This window comes from Xenia sp. Carnegie-2017, unplaced genomic scaffold (assembly GCF_021976095.1).
Source record: "Xenia sp. Carnegie-2017 unplaced genomic scaffold, XeniaSp_v1 HiC_scaffold_6, whole genome shotgun sequence".
In the NCBI taxonomy this organism is placed as follows: Eukaryota; Metazoa; Cnidaria; class Anthozoa; order Malacalcyonacea; family Xeniidae; genus Xenia; species Xenia sp. Carnegie-2017.
Genome location: NW_025813526.1, coordinates 4,326,363 through 4,341,169, shown reverse-complemented (window position 1 = coordinate 4,341,169; position 14,807 = coordinate 4,326,363). Strand labels below are relative to the sequence as shown.

The 14,807-nt window shown below is 28.6% G+C and overlaps 3 non-coding genes across 3 annotated transcripts; all 3 read right to left on the bottom strand.

Moving 5' to 3' along the window:
* Window positions 1-1,601: 1,601 nt before the first annotated feature.
* Trnav-cac lies at window positions 1,602-1,674 on the bottom strand. The gene has a single exon. It is a non-coding gene; the product is annotated as a tRNA-Val (tRNA).
* Window positions 1,675-7,567: 5,893 nt separating this feature from the next.
* Trnav-aac lies at window positions 7,568-7,640 on the bottom strand. Its single transcript has one exon. It is a non-coding gene; the product is annotated as a tRNA-Val (tRNA).
* Window positions 7,641-11,397: 3,757 nt separating this feature from the next.
* On the bottom strand, window positions 11,398-11,470 carry Trnav-aac. Its single transcript has one exon. It is a non-coding gene; the product is annotated as a tRNA-Val (tRNA).
* Between the last annotated feature and the right edge of the window lie 3,337 nt (window positions 11,471-14,807).

Genomic DNA, 14,807 nt, shown 5'->3' with positions numbered 1-14,807 from the left:
TTGGTAGCTACAACAATAAATTAACAGTACATTTTTTAAAAGATATAAATGGACTTAACATTTTTTCCTTAATGAAGATATATGGTATTCACGTAATAATGCAACTCAATCTATTAATGGATTTTGTCAATGTTTAAGTGAAGACAAATTAATCATTTATAAATGATTTCCAAGTAACGTAAAATTTTATTTTCATATTAAATTGTGTAATATATTTGTTTGATTTCATTCTCATTTTGTAACACGTCATAAAAACTATGTCAAACAATGTAAAAAAAGTTTTAAGCTCAAAAAACAAACAAATAATCATCTTAAAAGCTATTTATATATGCATAATATTCAAATAATATTATAATATAAATTCAATAGTACAGTGCAATTTTTTGCATTGCCATTAATTCATATTTATTTAATATTAAACTGTCAGTGTTCTCTATTGGCATAAGTCATGTTTCATTCAATCCAAATTACTGCATTGACCAAAAGTACAAAACTTGCTATAAGTTGTTTTTTCTCAATATACAACTGAAGGCTTTTTCATGTTAAACACACATGGGATAACTGCTACACCACATAAATGACTTCTTGGAGTGTTTTATATTACCTATTAAAAAAGAAATAAATAACATAAAAATATTTCATTTCGCACATATATTTTAGAGTTAACATTATTTTATACTAAGTTTCTTTTTAATTGTAATATTACCTATGTTTAAATATCTACAATAAGCTTTCAAACTTTTTAGTCATTTTATTTGCAAGTACAAAATACATCTCATATCTTATATATACTATATACAAATATGCATACAAAAATAATTTAAAACTACTTTTTTAACAAACTATAAATGGAATATGTTTTTTTCCAGATTTTGTGCAAAGACATAACTTATGTCATAATTTAAGTTATAAATAAATGAACAAATTTTAATATGCTTGACTTAATAACAATGCACTGAAAACAGTTTGCATGTTTATTAGGCCTTTCACTAGACTATTATTTTCTGCAAGGCGTTCTATTTAACAATCACTAGTTGCATTGTATTTGCAAATACAAACAGAATGTAACCAACATGTCTTTAATTATATAATTACATGAATGTTAAAATTGGTTCATGTGTCATGCTTACTGGTTATGATAAATATCTTTTCATATGATCAAAGCTTGTTTAAATGTAAATCTGAAATAATTTAGTTTAGAAATTATAATGATCATCAGAAAAATTACCTAGTGATTATGAAAAATACTTTGCTGTTTTGCCAAATTTGAAATTGTGTAATATCTTAGCTTATTTGGTTTCTGCTTTTCTAACAACCAACAAAAACATTGTACAACATTAAATCACACAAAATTTATACCTAAATGAGTTTTGAGTTACAAAATATACAAAAAAAAAACATTTGGAAAATTATTTATAAATCGATTATTTTTATTTTCATCCATAATTTAAATTAAATGTTAAATTGTCCTTGTTCTGCATTGGCATAAATTCAATAATTAATTAAAATTTGTTTGTCAATCGTTTGCATTGCCATTTAGTTCTGTTTCTATTAATTCAAATTACTTGCATTGTGCAAAAGTCCAAAAATTTGCTATACATTGTTTCTGCTCAGGATCGAACTGAGGGCCTTGTGCATGTGAAACACATGTGATAACCACTACACCACAGAAACGACTGTATTGTTTTCTACTAAAAAAGGAGCAAATCGTATAAGAGTTATTATTGACTAGCCGATCATGTCATTATTCTGTTAATTAGTTTATTAGTAGATCAATTTATTTATTCTCACTTGGAATTTATTTATTCTCACTTGGAATTTATTTATTCACACTTTCCGAATTTATTTGTTTGCACTTCTCGAATGTTGCTTCCAATTGGGAAACTTTGTTTACTGTGAATTAATATGAAATTTCATATTTCACAACAGCAAAATGGCGGAGGAAAATGTTACTTCATCGACCGTTCAGCGTGCTGCAGAAGCTTTGCGTACTTTGCAGACGCTTAATACTACTGATATTCAATGTCTTGCTTCACTGTCATCATCGTCACCTCAAACTACTACGTCGAGGAATTCTTACAACTCAGTTTCACTGTTACGGGAAGAACTTTCGCAGCGTTTCCCAACTCTAAGGAATGGTATGCCACATCGTTCACGATCAGTTGGCGGTCAAAGTTTGTCAAAAAGACGACGCACACCCACTCGATTCGTATCATCCTTGGTAAAGCGAGGAAGGCCAGCCAATAAATCTATTGCTTACAAAGATGTTGTCATAATTCCAGATCCCCAAACCTCCAGAGTGCCAACTTACCAGAATCGTGTTGAATTGAAAAAAAAGGGCTAGTGGTTTCAGAATTTCCATTTGACAAATTATAGTAAAAGTACGTTAAACAATATGTTTCTTATGAATTTGTTCTATTTTGTTAGTGCAATTTTACAATAAACTGTTTTTTGTGCTTTGTCTGTTAAAATGTTATGAGAATTTACTTCAATCGATATAACTGTAGGCATGCTATGGAGAACTTATCTCACCCAAATTTGCAAGTGGGGTTGAATTGACCGGTGTGTTAGTATTAAAAATGGCAGTGCAGGGCTGTGTTTACGTGCGATTGTTGGAAGAATACAATTCTATTGATGATGAAAGTGATGATAAAATTTTACAAGAAAGCTACACTGGTGATTTTCAAGGTATTGGCTACAGACTACAGTGTACTTGCTTGTTGCTTTGTTGCTTCTTTGTTTGAAGTTCTATTGCTTGTTTAAGAAAGTAAAATGAATATAAGAAAGTTTGAACTATGCAATACATTTTTCACGACGCAATGATATTGTACCTGCAAATTAGATATGACGCACAAATTGATGTTAAGTTTTTTCTTGACATAAGTGCGTATTTATTTGATTTAGACAATCAAAACGAACCAAGTACAGAACACCTACCCAATGCTTCAATTTGTGAAGATGAGATAATTGTCCAGGAAAACATTTCTGCTGGCACTGGTAGTAAACTTAAGCATAATGCTTATTTTTTAAACACTGCTCAATTTTTTCACCCTCATATTTAAATTTTATTTAGATGAAGTAATTGATGTTCAAAACCAGTCGGAAACTGTTCCCATACGTGAAATCGTGGTGAAAAGAAGTGACATAGTGAAATCTCTAATATCTGAATTTGAAGATCACAAAATTCACAAATTCGTTTTGGTGTTTGTTTTCATGGGGAATAACGGAGTTCTAGAAGATGGGAAAGGCGCAGGAGTTACACGGGAAGTTTTAAGCCTTTTCTGGCGAAAATTTTCTGTTGCACTGTCTATTGGTGCATCAGAAAAATTTCCGTGCATTCGCCATGATTACCAAATTATTGAGTGGCGATCCGTTTCAAGAATTTTAGTTTATTGCTATAAGGAAGAAAGATATTTTCCTCTTATTTATTGCAAGCTGCATATTTGCTGACGACAAGTTAACAGCTGATTCCTTGCTTGATTCATTCAAAGAGTACATTTCAAAGGATGAAAAAGATATAATGATGAAATGTCTGGAGAATGAACTTAGTCCAAAAGACGATGACGTCATGGAGCTTCTGAGCAGCTATCATTGCTACAGAAATCCATCGAAAGAAAACATTCACGTTATTTTTGAAGAATTGGCCCATCAAGAGCTAATCCAAAATCCCCGCTTCGTTGCTAATTGTTGGAGCAAAGAGTTGCAATTGTTGAGTGGCTTTAATCAATTCAGTAGTTTTTCAAGCTTCTCCAGCATCTACTCTGAAAAGAGAGCATCATCCAAACGTATTATCAAGCTTATAGAAGCTGATCCAAAATCAGAGGCAGAGCGCACCTGTGTGGAACATCTCAATAGATTCATCAAATCATTAGATGATAACATGTTGGCAGGGTTTCTCCAGTTTGTCACTGGCAGCGATATTATTACTGTCGCAAAGATCACATTGTCGTTCAATTCCAACGATGGTCATTTGCGTGGCATTGTAGCTCATACGTGTGGACCGCTATTGGAGTTGTTGTCAACGTACCAAACATACAACGAGCTTGTAGAAGAATTCACAAACATTCTTCACTCGCAGCCTGGTCTTTGTAACAGCCTAATATGGATACTTGGCTAAAATACTTTCTTAAGAACTCTTAATTACAGTTTTCTGTGTGAAAGATTTGGGGTGCTAAGCCTTTTCTTTTTGCAAGTTGCATAACGAGAGTTTCGTGAACATGTGGTGTTAATAAAAGTGATTTTCCTGTTGTTTTACTTAGTTTATTTAGCTTTTAAATGTTGAATGACAACAATAACTAACAACATAACATAAAAGTTTCTTTTCCATTCCCAACTTAACGATCACAGTTTTCTTCAAGGAATGATCTTTGTTCTGCTGTCATATTGATCGATATAGGAGGAATATTAACTTGATAATGGCTCTCGTCAATTCGGTAGTGGCGCATCTATATCAATTCCTTAGTTTTGTATTTCAGCCTTATTCATAACGCCATCGATTCCTGAGTATTCTGAATTTATATTCAGCAGAACACCAGAGGTAAAGAGCTGCAATGGTGTCATGTTGTTCTCTGAAGACAAGGGATGGTTTTGCCATTGTGAAATGAACTCTTTAAACATTTGTTTATCCGTGGATGTAAACAAAATGTAAGGCAAAAATATGGATTTCATTTAAAGGATCGAACTCTCTAGAATCCTCTAACTCACAGAATGCCTTTGCCAAAAAGCTGAGAACACCAGAATATGTATCTCGATGAAGCCTTTCGACCCTGGTGTTATGCACATAACTACCAGTTATAATGCTCCCTCTTCCTAAGCCTCGATTCTCGAGCATAAAATGAGCAACTTCCAGATTCTCCAAACCGTGGTCACTTCGAACTCTAGATGGCAAACCGAAATGACCTAGTTTTTTCTCAGTATACAACTGAAGGCTTTTTCATGTTAAACACACATGGGATAACTGCTACACCACATAAATGACTTCTTGGAGTGTTTTATATTACCTATTAAAAAAGAAATAACATAAAAATATTTCATTTCGCACATATATTTTAGAGTTAACATTATTTTATACCAAGTTTCTTTTTAATTGTAATATTACCTATGTTTAAATATCTACAATAAGCTTTAAAACTTTTTAGTCATTTTACTTGCAAGTACAAAATACATCTCATAACTTATATATACTATTTACAAATATGCATACAAAAATAATTTAAAATTACTTTTTTAACAAACTATAAATGGAATATGTTTTTTTCCAGATTTTGTGCAAAGACATAACTTATGTCATAATTTAAGTTATAAATAAATGAACAAATTTTAATATGCTTGACTTAATAACAATGCACTGAAAACAGTTTGCATGTTTATTAGGCCTGTCACTAGACTATTATTTTCTGCAAGGCGTTCTATTTAACAATCACTAGTTGCATTGTATTTGCAAATACAAACAGAATGTAACCATCATGTCTTTAATTATATAATTACATGAATGTTAAAATTGGTTCATGTGTCATGCTTACTGGTTATGATAAATATCTTTTCATATGATCAAAGCTTGTTTAAATGTAAATCTGAAATAATTTAGAAATTATAATGATCATCAGAAAAATTACCTAGTGATTATGAAAAATACTTTGCTGTTTTGCCAAATTTCAAGATTCATCTGCATACATAGGAAGACATTTTTACTTTATAGAAAATGCTTTTCATACATCAATAGCCCTTTGGAATTTATGGCAAACAATCTGGTATGAGCCGTAGATTAACACACCTTTACATCTCTACATGAGGTGTTCAGTTAGAAAAGGGACAATATGTGACATGGGACAACATTTCATGTATGTGAAATACTCAGGTTTAATACCATTCCAGTCAAATTGTCAAAATAAAAAGCTTCATGGATCAGAAGACTCAAAATCACATGTTATAGTAAACAGCTTCTCATGTAATCAAAGAAATCACTAAAGAAATCATACCTAAACGTCCGTCGGCAACAACAATTTTAGAATCATCAATCTGCTTAGCATACGCCATATTGACATAAATCGCATCATATATTCGCTTAAATTGACTTTGATATATTACATTCATGCATACAGTTCACTTGTCCTTTACTTACAATTTTGGATGTAAATTTCTGCTGATAAAACTCAAAACAATTTTGCCTTTCTTTTGAACATCAATGACTCAAATGTCGCTCGCGAGATCGTCTTTGCCAAGCATTTACAATTTATCCATAAATTTTTCACTCTCTTGAAAAAATTTGCAGTTTCGAGAGCAGCATTCATGTCAATATATGAATTTGTAAAAGATTTCCATAAATTTCATCTAATTGTAGTTTAGTTCCTATCATGTTTACAAATATTACTATGAAACGATCAAACATTCAATTCAGACAGTGAGCTTGTCTTTGTCAGTTCAGTTGGCTATCCGTCGAAATCCGTCAAACCAATCACAATAAAACAAAAATTCAAATGAACCAATTGTAAGATAGCAATTGGACTCCCTCATACGTTCGCCACCCCTCTTATCGGTCGAGACCATTCCAGACTGTCCACTGACCTGGCCATTGACCAATAAAATAAGCGTTTTTGGCGTTCATAGACGCCTTTATCATTCAAACCATTCAAGCCACCACGCTTATCAGTCGGTTATTCCAGGTCAATTAAAATTCAACTGATCTGGTTACCAACGAGATATTCATTGGATTAGTCATTAGTTTTCAATAATAAATAAAGCTGGACTCTTATCACGAAGTAAATGGGATAACAAAGTAAGAATATTTAATGAATTTTTAATTAATATGAATAGGTAATTTTTGAATTTGAAACATCAGTCACACGACAGATTTGACATACTCCAAATCCGCCCGTGGTGATAGCCGTTCAAATATAGAAAAATTATATTCAAAGATGTATGTTTTCCCATACTTAAAAGAAGTAAGATTAATTAAGAGCACACTATGTATACTGAAAAATAAGTTTTAAAATGCAGTTGTTAGATTAAATGCTTGGTTATTTCATTAAAATTGTCTAATTCCATAACTTTTTCCTCCTCAAATTTGTAGTTACAGCCATAAATTAAAAGTACACTGATTAATATTTAAATATGGACTAAATGTTTTTTTCATTTCTCGAATATATGTGATATTTACTTATTAAATTTGCTAAAGCTACTATCGGATTTGTCAATGTTTATATAAAACAAATAGAATCATTTTTAAGTGATTGACGAATAACATCAATATTTCTTTCCATATGAAATTGTGTAATATCTTAGCTTATTTGGTTTCTGCTTTTCTAACATGCAACAAAAACTTTCTCCAACATTAAATCACATAAAATTTAGCTAAATTAGTTTTGAGTTACAAAATGGGCAAAAAACAATTGGAAAATTATTTATAAACTCATTAGTTTAATTTACATTCATAATTTAAATTAAAGGGTAAATTGTTCTTGTTCTATTTGGTATGAATTCAGTAATTATTTAGAATTAGTTTGTCAATCTTCGGAATGACCATTAGTTTTGTTTTTATTATTACAAATTACTTGCATTTGTTATACATTGTTTCTGCTCAGGATCGAACTGAGGGCCTTGTGCATGTTAAACACATGTGATAACCACTACACCACAGAAACAACTGTATTTTTATCTACTAAAAAAAGAAACGTATCATATAAGAGTTATTAATGTTGCAAATATATTTTAGAAAGAATATAATTTAATACAGAGTTTCTTCTTCTTTATGTGATATCACATGTATTTTAGTTATTTCCAATCAGTTTTAAAAACTTTTAGCCAATTTTGTAATACAAAATAAAACACATTTCACTATTTATGTATAATTCATACAATAATGTATAAAAATAAATTCAATGTTTTTTCTTTATTAAACAATAAATAGAGCAAAATGTTTTTTTAAGTTTTATGCAAATACAATACATATGTCATCATTTAAGTTATAAATAAATGAACAAATTGAAATATACTTGACTTAATCACAATGCAGTGACAATCTTTGACATGTAAGACATCTGTGACATCACTAATAATGCACAAGCAACATAATTAAATTGTATGTTTTCCACCACTTAAAGGATTTGAGCTTCACAAAGAACAATATGTGTACAGAAAAAATCAGATTTGAAGTGTCGTTACTCTGTTATATGCTGAGAAGTTAAAATGTTCACTTCTAAAATTTATTTCTCATTGAAGTTGGTAGCTACAACAATAAATTAACAGTACATTTTTTAAAAGATATAAATGGACTTAACATTTTTTCCTTAATGAAGATATATGGTATTCACGTAATAATGCAACTCAATCTATTAATGGATTTTGTCAATGTTTAAGTGAAGACAAATTAATCATTTATAAATGATTTCCAAGTAACGTAAAATTTTATTTTCATATTAAATTGTGTAATATATTTGTTTGATTTCATTCTCATTTTGTAACACGTCATAAAAACTATGTCAAACAATGTAAAAAAAGTTTTAAGCTCAAAAAACAAACAAATAATCATCTTAAAAGCTATTTATATATGCATAATATTCAAATAATATTATAATATAAATTCAATAGTACAGTGCAATTTTTTGCATTGCCATTAATTCATATTTATTTAATATTAAACTGTCAGTGTTCTCTATTGGCATAAGTCATGTTTCATTCAATCCAAATTACTTGCAATGACCAAAAGTACAAAACTTGCTATAAGTTGTTTTTTTCTCAATATACAACTGAAGGCTTTTTCATGTTAAACACACATGGGATAACTGCTACACCACATAAATGACTTCTTGGAGTGTTTTATATTACCTATTAAAAAAGAAATAAATAACATAAAAATATTTCATTTCGCACATATATTTTAGAGTTAACATTATTTTATACTAAGTTTCTTTTTAATTGTAATATTACCTATGTTTAAATATCTACAATAAGCTTTCAAACTTTTTAGTCATTTTATTTGCAAGTACAAAATACATCTCATAACTTATATATACTATATACAAATATGCATACAAAAATAATTTAAAACTACTTTTTCAACAAACTATAAATGGAATATGTTTTTTTCCAGATTTTGTGCAAAGACATAACTTATGTCATAATTTAAGTTATAAATAAATGAACAAATTTTAATATGCTTGACTTAATAACAATGCACTGAAAACAGTTTGCATGTTTATTAGGCCTTTCACTAGACTATTATTTTCTGCAAGGCGTTCTATTTAACAATCACTAGTTGCATTGTATTTGCAAATACAAACAGAATGTAACCAACATGTCTAATTATATAATTACATGAATGTTAAAATTGGTTCATGTGTCATGCTTACTGGTTATGATAAATATCTTTTCATATGATCAAAGCTTGTTTAAATGTAAATCTGAAATAATTTAGTTTAGAAATTATAATGATCATCAGAAAAATTACCTAGTGATTATGAAAAATACTTTGCTGTTTTGCCAAATTTCAAGGTTCATCTGCATACATAGGAAGACATTTTTACTTTATAGAAAATGCTTATCATACATCAATAGCCCTTTGGAATTTATGGCAAACAATCTGGTATGAGCCGTAGATTAACACACCTTTACATCTCTACATGAGGTGTTCAGTTAGAAAAGGGGACAATATGTGACATGGGACAACATTTCATGTATGTGAAATACTCAGGTTTAATACCATTCCAGTCAAATTGTCAAAATAAAAAGCTTCATGGATCAGAAGACTCAAAATCACATGTTATAGTAAACAGCTTCTCATGTAATCAAAGAAATCACTAAAGAAATCATACCTAAACGTCCGTCGGCAACAACAATTTTAGAATCATCAATCTCCTTAGCATACGCCATATTGACATAAATCGCATCATATATTCGCTTAAATTGACTTTGATATATTACATTCATGCATACAGTTCACTTGTCCTTTACTTACAATTTTGGATGTAAATTTCTGCTGATAAAACTCAAAACAATTTTGCCTTTCTTTTGAACATCAATGACTCAAATGTCGCTCGCGAGATCGTCTTTGCCAAGCATTTACAATTTATCCATAAATTTTTCACTCTCTTGAAAAAATTTGCAGTTTCGAGAGCAGCATTCATGTCAATATATGAATTTGTAAAAGATTTCCATAAATTTCATCTAATTGTAGTTTAGTTCCTATCATGTTTACAAATATTACTATGAAACGATCAAACATTCAATTCAGACAGTGAGCTTGTCTTTGTCAGTTCAGTTGGCTATCCGTCGAAATCCGTCAAACCAATCACAATAAAACAAAAATTCAAATGAACCAATTGTAAGATAGCAATTGGACTCCCTCATACGTTCGCCACCCCTCTTATCGGTCGAGACCATTCCAGACTGTCCACTGACCTGGCCATTGACCAATAAAATAAGCGTTTTTGGCGTTCATAGACGCCTTTATCATTCAAACCATTCAAGCCACCACGCTTATCAGTCGGTTATTCCAGGTCAATTAAAATTCAACTGATCTGGTTACCAACGAGATATTCATTGGATTAGTCATTAGTTTTCAATAATAAATAAAGCTGGACTCTTATCACGAAGTAAATGGGATAACAAAGTAAGAATATTTAATGAATTTTTAATTAATATGAATAGGTAATTTTTGAATTTGAAACATCAGTCACACGACAGATTTGACATACTCCAAATCCGCCCGTGGTGATAGCCGTTCAAATATAGAAAAATTATATTCAAAGATGTATGTTTTCCCATACTTAAAAGAAGTAAGATTAATTAAGAGCACTATGTATACTGAAAAATAAGTTTTAAAATGCAGTTATTAGATTAAATGCTTGGTTATTTCATTAAAATTGTCTAATTCCATAACTTTTTCCTCCTCAAATTTGTAGTTACAGCCATAAATTAAAAGTACACTGATTAATATTTAAATATGGACTAAATGTTTTTTTCATTTCTCGAATATATGTGATATTTACTTAATAAAATTGCTAAAGCTACTATCGGATTTGTCAATGTTTATATAAAACAAATAGAATCATTTTTAAGTGTTTGACGAATAACATCAATATTTCTTTCCATATGAAATTATGTAATATCTTAGCTTATTTGGTTTCTGCTTTTCTAACATGCAACAAAAACTTTCTCTAACATTAAATCACATAAAATTTATACCTAAATTAGTTTTGACTTACAAAATGGGCAAAAACAATTGGAAAATTATTTATAAACTCATTATTTTAATTTACATTCATAATTTAAATTAAAGGGTAAATTGTTCTTGTTCTATTTGGCATGAATTCAGTAATTATTTAGAATTAGTTTGTCAATCTTCGGAATGGCCATTAGTTCTGTTCTTATTATTACAAATTACTTGCATTTGTTATACATTGTTTCTGCTCAGGATCGATTTGAGGGCCTTGTGCATGTTAAACACATGTGATAACCACTACACCACAGAAACAACTGTATTTTTATCTACTAAAAAAGAAACGTATCATATAAGAGTTATTAATGTTGCAAATATATTTTAGAAAGAATATAATTTAATACAGAGTTTCTTCTTCTTTATGTGATATCACATGTATTTTAGTTATTTCCAATCAGTTTTAAAAACTTTAGCCAATTTTTTAATACAAAAGTAAAACACATGTCACTATTTATGTATAATTCATACAATAATGTATAAAAATAAATTCAATGTTTTTTCTTTATTAAACAATAAATAGAGCAAAATGTTTTTTTAAGTTTTATGCAAATACAATACATATGTCATCATTTAAGTTATAAATAAATGAACAAATTGAAATATACTTGACTTAATCACAATGCAGTGACAATCTTTGACATGTAAGACACCTGTGACATCACTTATAATGCAAAAGCAACAGAATTAAAATTGTATGTTTTCCAACACTTAAAGGATTTAAGCTTCACAAAGAACAACAAGTGTACAGAAAAATCAGATTTGAAGTGTGGTTAGTCTGTTATATGCTGAGAAGTTAAAATGTTCACTTGTAAAATTTATTTCTCATTAAAGTTTGTAGCTACAACAATAAATTAACAGTACATTGTTTAAAAGATATAAATAGACGTAACATTTTTTCCTTAATGAAGATATATTGTATTCACGTAATAATGCAACTCAATCTATTAATGGATTTTGTCAATGTTTAAGTGAAGACAAATTAATCATTTATAAATGATTTCCAAGTAACGTAAAATTTTATTTTCATATTAAATTGTGTAATATATTTGTTTGATTTCATTCTCATTTTGTAACACGCCATAAACACTATGTCAAATATAAAATAAATTTTAAGCTCCAAAAATAAACAAATACTCATTTTAAAAGCTTAGTAAACGTATTGTTAGTTTTTGTAGCAATAAAGCCATTCAGGAAACAAGTGCTATAATACTAAACTTGAAAAAAACAAAAGAGCTTTTTATCAGCTGTAATAAAATTTTTTAAGAAATTTGCAATAGTTAACATAATGATTTCAGATAACATCATGAAGTTTTGAAATATGTTTATTTTAAAAAACCTTGTATTCATTAAATGTGCATTATCAATTGTGCTTTTACACTGTTCCAATGCTTTATATTTAAACTTTAAAAAAGGAAATATTAAACTCAAACAAATAGTTAATTTTTACAAGAAAAAAAAAACAAACAAAATAATCTACAATAACTAATTTAAAATTTCACCTTTTTCACATTTTTAGAATGTGAGTCCTAATAGACAGGATCTTTTGAGTAATTGTATTGTTAGTTTTTATAGCAATAAAGTCATTGAGGAAACAAGTGTTATATTATTGAACTTGGGAAAAACTAAAATGCTTTTTAACATATGTAATAAAATTTTTCAACAAATTTGCAATAGTTAACCTCATGATTTCAGATAACATCATGAAATTTTGAAACATGTTTATTTAAAAAAAAATTAAATTCATTTAATGTTCATTATCAATAGTGATTTTAAGCGGTTACAATGCTTTATAAATAAATTTTTTTAAAAAAGAAAAACTCGTCAACAATGAATAGTTAATTTAAAAGAAAAATAATAATAATCTGAAATTACTCTATATTTATCTAATAATATAAGAGGACATCAAAGCCGTAAAAGAGGTAATCAAAGTCAGAGTCTATAGAAATAAAATATTTGATTAATAAAATTTAACTGAAGCTTCTGTAAGGCTGTGTAGTGTAGTGGTAAGCACTTTCGACTCTGAATCCAAGAATCTGAGTTCAAATCTCAGAAGAACCATATGTAATAAAGAAGAACTAAAATAACTGATATAAAATTTCACCCTTTTCACATTTTTAGAATGAGTGTCCTAATAGAGAGAATCTTTTGAGTAATTGTATTGTTAGTATTTTTACCAATAAAGCAATTCAGGAAAACGGTTATATTACTAAACTAGAAAAAAACGAAAGTGCTTTTCCTCAGCTGTAATAAAATTTTTTAAGAAATTTGCAATAGTGAACATCATGATTTCAGATAACATCATGAAGTTTTGAAATATGTTTATTTCAAAAAAATTTGTATTCATTAAATGTGCATTATTAATAGTGCTTTTACACTGTTACAATGCTTTATATATAAATTTTTTAAAAAAGAAAAATTTGTCAACAACGAATAGTTAATTTTTACAAAAAAAAACGAACAAAATAATCTAAAATTACTTTATATTTATCTAATAATATAAGATGACATCAAAACCCTAAAAAAGGTAATCAAAGTCAAAGTCTTTAGAAATAAAAAATTTGATTAATAAAATTTAACCGAAGCTTCTGTAAGGCTCTGTAGTGTAATGGTTAGCACTTTCGACTTTGAATCCAAGAATCTGAGTTCAAATCTCAGCAGAACCATATGTAATAAAGAACTAAAATAACTGACTTAAAATTTCACCTTTTCCACATTTTTAGAATGAGTGTCCTAATAAAGAGAAATTTTGAGTAATTGTATTGTTACTTTTGTAGCAATAAAGCCATTTAGGAAACAAGTGTTATATTAAAAAACTTGGAAAAAACTAAAATGCTTTTTATCATCTGTAATATAATTTTTCAACAAATTTGCAATAGTTAACATCATGATTTCAGATAACATCATGAAATTTTGAAACATGTTTATTTAAAAAAAATTAAATTCATTTAATGTTCATTATCAATAGTGATTTTAAGCGGTTACAATGCTTTATAAATAAATTTTTTTAAAAAAGAAAAATTCGTCAACAATGAATAGTTAATTTAAAAAAAAATAATAATAATCTGAAATTACTCTATATTTATCTAATAATATAAGAGGACATCAAAGCCGTAAAGGAGGTAATCAAAGTCAGAGTCTATAGAAATAAAATATTTGATTAATAAAATTTAACTGAAGCTTCTGTAAGGCTGTGTAGTGTAGTGGTAAGCACTTTCGACTCTGAATCCAAGAATCTGAGTTCAAATCTCAGAAGAACCATATGTAATAAAGAAGAACTAAAATAACTGATTTAAAATTTCACCCTTTTCACATTTTTAGAATGAGTGTCCTAATAGAGAGAATCTTTTGAGTAATTGTATTGTTAGTATTTTTACCAATAAAGCAATTCAGGAAAACGGTGTTATATTACTAAACTAGAAAAAAACGAAAGTGCTTTTCCTCAGCTGTAATAAAATTTTTTAAGAAATTTGCAATAGTGAACATCATGATTTCAGATAACATCATGAAGTTTTGAAATATGTTTATTTCAAAAAAATTTGTATTCATTAAATGTGCATTATTAATAGTGCTTTTACACTGTTACAATGCCTTA